Consider the following 6,927-nt stretch of genomic DNA (forward strand, 5'->3'; position numbering starts at 1 on the left):
GAGATGTAGTCATATATTGACCAGTCGGGAGAGTTGGGTGTTAAAGTCTTGAGAAAGTTAGTGGTTCAATCACTTTCTAAGTCAAATAGTGAGTTCCTTTGGGACTCCTATGAAACCGACTATGACATGACCCTTAATGATTTTATCTATTTGTTAAGATCAACTTCCTAAAACTTGTGGACATTGACAATAATGACACTGGATATCCAAAAAAGCTCTCTCTTCCCAATGGAAAGGGATCGGCCATAGTAAACTCGGTTGACCAAATGGTAAAGAGAAAGGCTAAGTTTGTGATAGTCCCAAGGTCCATTACCAAAGCGTCCATATGTTAAGTTGCCAAAGGAAGGGGCATTAGTTGCGAAGCTGCCAATTTTACCTAAGGATGTTAAAGTCAATAAGTTTGACTCTACAACAAGTTTTCATATGGATTGTAAGGATAATTTTTCCACAAAGTTTTAAAAAATAAAAGGAAATTTTTGATATGTATCCTTACAATGACGTTTGTGAAAAAAAATTGTTGCTTATATGATTCCATTAATAGAAAGAGTCGAAATATGAAATTGATTCTTTCATTTGTGGTAATGTTTAAATTTACCAAATAAGGAAAGATCCTCATCACCCAAGTTTCAATTGGATCGGAACTTGGAATCATGCAAATTGGATAGCATGATGAATGAGAATTTTTTCATCTTTGGAAAAGTAAGACTAACTACTTGTTCACATGGATGTGTGAGTCAAGTAACAGACTAAGGGATCGAGTACACATTCTTGTGCACTGATTAAGTCCACCACAAAAGATCGATAAGACTATTCGTCATGATTTACATAAGTTCAATAAATATGGTTATACTTACAAGTTTAAGTATAATTCTGAAACATAGGAAAAGTTCCAATGTATGGCAGAGCGAATAAGAAGAATCAAATTAGGCAGAAAGATAAAAGTTTCTCAAATCTGAAAAGATGGGAGAGTACTTTAGTATCAGTTTTTGTGATCATCTTAATTATTAAGAAACCATAAGACAATTAGTTCTCTAAGGAAATCTTAGTGCATTCTTATGACTAAGAAGAGGAATCTTGAACTATTGAAATGGTTAAATCAAGAAGATGAGTCATACTTCGTTCCAATACAAGTCTTAGAGTCATACTCCAAGATTGTAACTTGAGTGGCATGTCTTAGAGAAGGTTTAAAACACTTGTCAGATGTAAGAGTAAAAGTTTTCTACTCTTTTACATTTGAAATTGGTAAGTTGTGATGTTTTGGATAAAACAAAGACCAACTAAGGCCAATTGTGTGAAGTGTTTGTCTTGATTAGAATCCACACTATCGCTTGAATATTTGACAAGAGAGTCTTATATGTCAAGAGGACAGTGGGAGACTTAAAAGTCTTGAAAGTCTCAAGAACTAATCAAGAATAAAACATGAAGTTCTTCACTAGCACACGACTTGAGGTTCATAAACTATCGTGTTAACATATTCTGTGCCCATTCCAATTAAAGTTGGCTTTGCATATGAGTTCTTAGAGTTCTCAGTTGGTTGCACAAAAACATGGAAGCAACGACAGGCCCTTGAGCTGCCAGGTGGCAAGAAATTAAGATTGAGTTCAGTCCATATGAGTTTGGATTTGTCATTGTCCTTGTCTTGAGACTATGGTTTTGACAATTCACATGGATAAGAACACATACACCATTAAATCTAAGTGTCATAAGGTTTCTCTCCGATTCATGAAAATGATGGTGGGGAAACACTTTCACTAAGTAGATTATAGCTAGATAGCAATTGTGATATTTGCATCCTCAAAGTCGTTAGTGGAGCGTGTGTGGTTTACCGGCACATTAACATGGACTTGTGAGAAGTGGCAAAGGTCTAAACAATCAAGAGTATGATTATAGCATCCATTTTCATAGTTCTTAAAATTGTTTAGACACACCTGTGAGCTATCTAAGATAAGGTGTATGATTATGATAAAGTTTTATGAAAGCAATCTAGTATCAGAAATCTGAACTTTGGTAAGAAAGTCAATAAAGTATTGATTTCTAGAAGTCCAACTGATTTCTGAGTACATGTCAAAGCTAGTGGGAGCATAAGTGTTATGCTAATAATCATCATGTTAGTGGGAGAATGATAATTATGATAAGTATTGCAAGTTAGCAATGTTAATTATAGAAAACAAAAAGTTTCAATTAGGAAAGAGTTGTTATGCTATAATTAAGGGAGAGGAAATTATACTTCATCCCAAATCTAAAAGCTTATATTGAGGTTTTAATCGTATTTAGTCAAGGATATATATGAATTGCATGTTGGAATGGCTCAACATAAGGAAATTCTATATATGGGTGTATTATTTGCGTTCTCAAATTCGATTAAGATTACGACATCCCTTTTCATAATCTGAGTTATGAGAACTTCACAAATTGAAATGGAAATGTTATAGCAAAATACTGGTTTAGTCTTTATGTGAGACATCATGAATCGTGTCCCATATGCTTCAGATATAGGATCGATTACATGTGCTATATTTATCCTTTCTAAAATTTTCCAAATGCCTGGGCATTAAGAAGGGAAAAGGTCTAGAATTAGGTATGACTAAAAGGATTAAACAATTGTCAAGTATAGTCTAAGGTTTACTAAAGATTGGTTGCTCAAGGATAGTTGGAAGTATAGTGATAATTCTGGAAGGACCATATTGACCTATCGTGTTGACATATTCTGTGCCCATTCCTATTCAAGTTGGCTTTGCATATGAGTTCTTAGAGTTCTCAGTTGGTTGCACAAAAACATGGAAGCAATGTCAGGCCCATGAGCTGCCAGGTGGCACGAAATTAAGATTGAGTTCAGTCCATATGAGTTTGGATTTGTCATTGTCCTTGTCTTGTGACTATGGTTTTGACAATTCACATGGATAAGAACACATACACCATTAAATCTAAGTGTCATAAGGTTTCTCTCCGATTCATGAAAATGATGGTGGGGAAACACTTTCACTAAGTAGATTATAGCTAGATAGAAATTGTGATATTTGCATTCTCAAAGTCGTTAGTGGAGCGTGTGTGGTTTACTGGCACATTAACATGAACTTGTGAGAAGTGGCAATGGTCTAAACAATCAAGACTATGATTATATCATCCCTTTTCATGGTTCTTAAAATTGTTTAGACACACCTGTGAGCTATCTAAGATAAGGTGTATGATTATGATAAAGTTTTATCAAAGAAATCTAGTATCAGAAATCTGAACTTTGGTAAGAAAGTCAATAAAGTATTGATTTCTAGAAGTCCAGCTGATTTCTGAGTACATGTCAAAGCTAGTGGGAGCATAAGTGTTATGCTAATAATCATCATGTTAATGGGAGCATGAAAATTATGATAATTATTGCAAGTTAGCAATGTTAATTATAGAAAACAAAAAGTTTTAATTGGGAAAGAGATGTTCTGCTATAATTAAGGGAGAGGAAATTATACTTCATCCCAAATCTAAAAGCTTATATTGAGGTTTTAATCGTGTTTAGTCAAGGATATATATCAATTTCATGTTGGAATGGCTCAACATAAGGAAATTCTGTATATGGGTCTATTATTTGCGTTCTCAAATTCGATGATGATTACGACATCCCTTTTCATAATCTGAGTTATGAGAACTTCACAAATTGAAATGGAAATGTTATAGCAAAATACTGGTTTAGTATTTATGGGAGACATCATGAATCGTGTCCCACATGCTTCGGATATAGGATCGATTACATGTGCTATATTTATCCTTTCTAAAATTTTCCAAATGCCTGGGGCATTAAGAAGGGAAAAGGTCTAGAATTAGATATGACTAAAAGGCTTAAACAATTGTTGAGGACAGTCTAAGGTTTACTAAAGATTGGTTGCTCAAGGATAGTTGGAAGTATAGTGATAATTCCGGAAGGACCATATTGGCCTATCGTGTTGACATATTTTGTGCCCATTCCAGTTAAAATTGGCTTTGCATATGAGTTTTTAGAGTTCTCAGTTGGTTGCACAAAAACATGGAAGCAATGGCAGGCCCATGAGCTGTCAGGTGGCAAGAAATTAAGATTGAGTTCAGTCCATATGAGTTTGGATTTGTCATTGTCCTTGTCTTGTGACTATGGTTTTGACAATTCATATGGATAAGAACACATACACCATTAAATCTAAGTGTCATAAGGTTTCTCTCCGATTCATGAAAATGATGGCAGGGAAACACTTTCACTAGGTAGATTATAGCTAGATAGCAATTGTGATATTTGCATTCTCAAAGTCGTTAGTGGAGCGTGTGTGGTTTAACGGCACATTAACATGGACTTGTGAGAAGTGGCAAAGGTCTAAACAATCAAGACTATGATTATAGCATCCCTTTTCATAGTTCTTAAAATTGTTTAGACACACCTGTGAGCTATCTAAGATAAGGTGTATGATTATGATAAAGTTTTATCAAAGCAATCTAGTATCAGAAATCTGAACTTTGGTAAGAAAGTCAATAAAGTATTGATTTCTACAAGTCCAGATAATTTCTGAGTACATGTCAAAGAGAGTTGGAGGATAAGTGTTATGTTAATAATCATCATGTTAGTGGGAGCATGATAATTATGATAAGTATTGCAAGTTAGCAATGTTAATTATAGAAAACATAAAGTTTCAATTGGGAAAGAGTTGTTCTGCTATAATTAAGGGAGAGGAAATTATACTTCATCCCAAATCTAAAAGCTTATATTGAGGTTTTAATCATATTTAGTCAAGGATATATATGAATTGCATGTTGGAATGGCTCAACATAAGGAAATTCTATATATGGGTGTATTATTTGCGTTCTCAAATTCGATTAAGATTACGACATCCCTTTTCATAATCTGAGTTATGAGAACTTCACAAATTGAAATGGAAATGTTATAGCAAAATACTGGTTTAGTCTTTATGCGAGACATCATGAATCGTGTCCCATATGCTTCAGATATAGGATCGATTACATGTGCTATATTTATCCTTTCTAAAATTTTCCAAATGCCTGGGCATTAAGAAGGGAAAAGGTCTAGAATTAGGTATGACAAAAAGGATTAAAAAATTGTCGAGGATAGTCTAAGGTTTACTAAAGATTGGTTGCTCAAGGATAGTTGGAAGTATAGTGATAATTCTGGAAGGACCATATTGACCTATCGTGTTGACATATTCTGTGCCCATTCCTATTAAAGTTGGCTTTGCATATGAGTTCTTAGAGTTCTCAGTTGGTTGCACAAAAACATGGAAGCAATGGTAGGCCCATGAGCTGCCAGGTGGCACGAAATTAAGATTGAGTTCAGTCCATATGAGTTTGGATTTGTCATTGTCCTTGTCTTGTGACTATGGTTTTGACAATTCACATGGATAAGAACACATACACCATTAAATCTAAGTGTCATAAGGTTTCTCTCCGATTCATGAAAATGATGGTGGGGAAACACTTTCACTAAGTAGATTATAGCTAGATAGCAATTGTGATATTTGCATTCTCAAAGTCGTTAGTGGAGCGTGTGTGGTTTACCGGCACATTAACATGGACTTGTGAGAAGTGGCAAAGGTCTAAACAATCCATACTATGATTATATCATCCCTTTTCATAGTTCTTAAAATTGTTTAGACACACCTGTGAGCTATCTAAGATAAGGTGTATGATTATGATAAAGTTTTATCAAAGCAATCTAGTATCAGAAATCTGAACTTTGGTAAGAAAGTCAATAAAGTATTGATTTCTAGAAGTCCATCTGATTTCTGAGTACATGTCAAAGCTAGTGGGAGCATAAGTGTCATGCTAATAATCATCATGTTAGTGGGAGCATGATAATTGTGATAATTATTGCAGTTAGCAATGTGAATTTTAGAAAACAAAAAGTGTCAATTGGGAAAGAGTTGTTCTGCTATAATTAAGGGAGAAGAAATTATACTTCATCCCAAATCTAAAAGCTTATATTGAGGTTTTAATCGTATTTAGTCAAGGATATATATGAATTTCATGTTGGAATGGCTCAACATAAGGAAATTCTGTATATGGGTCTATTATTTGCGTTCTCAAATTCGATTATGATTACGACATCCCCTTTCATAATCTGAGTTATGAGAACTTGACAAATTGAAATGGAAATGTTATAGCAAAATACTGGTTTAGTCTTTATGTAAGACATCATAAATCATGTCCCATATGCTTCGGATATAGGATCGATTACATGTGCTATATTTATCCTTTCTAAAATTTTCCAAATTCCTGGGGCATTAAGAAGGGAAAAGGTCTAGAATTAGATATGACTAAAATGATTAAACAATTGTCGAGGACACTCTAAGGTTTACTAAAGATTGGTTGCTCAAGGATAGTTTGAAGTATAGTGATAATTCTGGAAGGACCATATTGACCTATCGTGTTGACATATTCTGTGCCCATTCCTATTAAAGTTGGCTTTGCATATGAGTTCTTAGAGTTCTTAGTTGGTTGCACAAAAACATGGAAGCAATGGCAGGCCCTTGAGCTGCCAGGTGGCAAGAAATTAAGATTGAGTTCAGTCCATATGAGTTTGGATTTGTCATTGTCCTTGTCTTGTGACTATGGTTTTGACAATTCATATGGATAAGAACACATACACCATTAAATCTAAGTGTCATAAGGTTTCTCTCCGATTCATGAAAATGATGGTAGGGAAACACTTTCACTAAGTAGATTATAGCTAGATAGCAATTGTGATATTTGCATTCTCAAAGTCATTAGTGGAGCGTGTGTGGTTTACCGACACATTAACATGGACTTGTGAGAAGTGGCAAAGGTCTAAACAATCAAGACTATGATTATAGCATCCCTTTTCATAGTTCTTAAAATTGTTTAGACACACCTGAGCTATCTAAGATAAGGTGTATGATTATGATAAAGTTTTATCAAAGCAATCAAGTATCAGAAATTTGAACT

Source organism: Lactuca saligna, chromosome 8 (genome assembly GCF_052625555.1).
Source record: "Lactuca saligna cultivar CGN05327 chromosome 8, ASM5262555v1, whole genome shotgun sequence".
Lineage (NCBI taxonomy): Eukaryota > Viridiplantae > Streptophyta > Magnoliopsida > Asterales > Asteraceae > Lactuca > Lactuca saligna.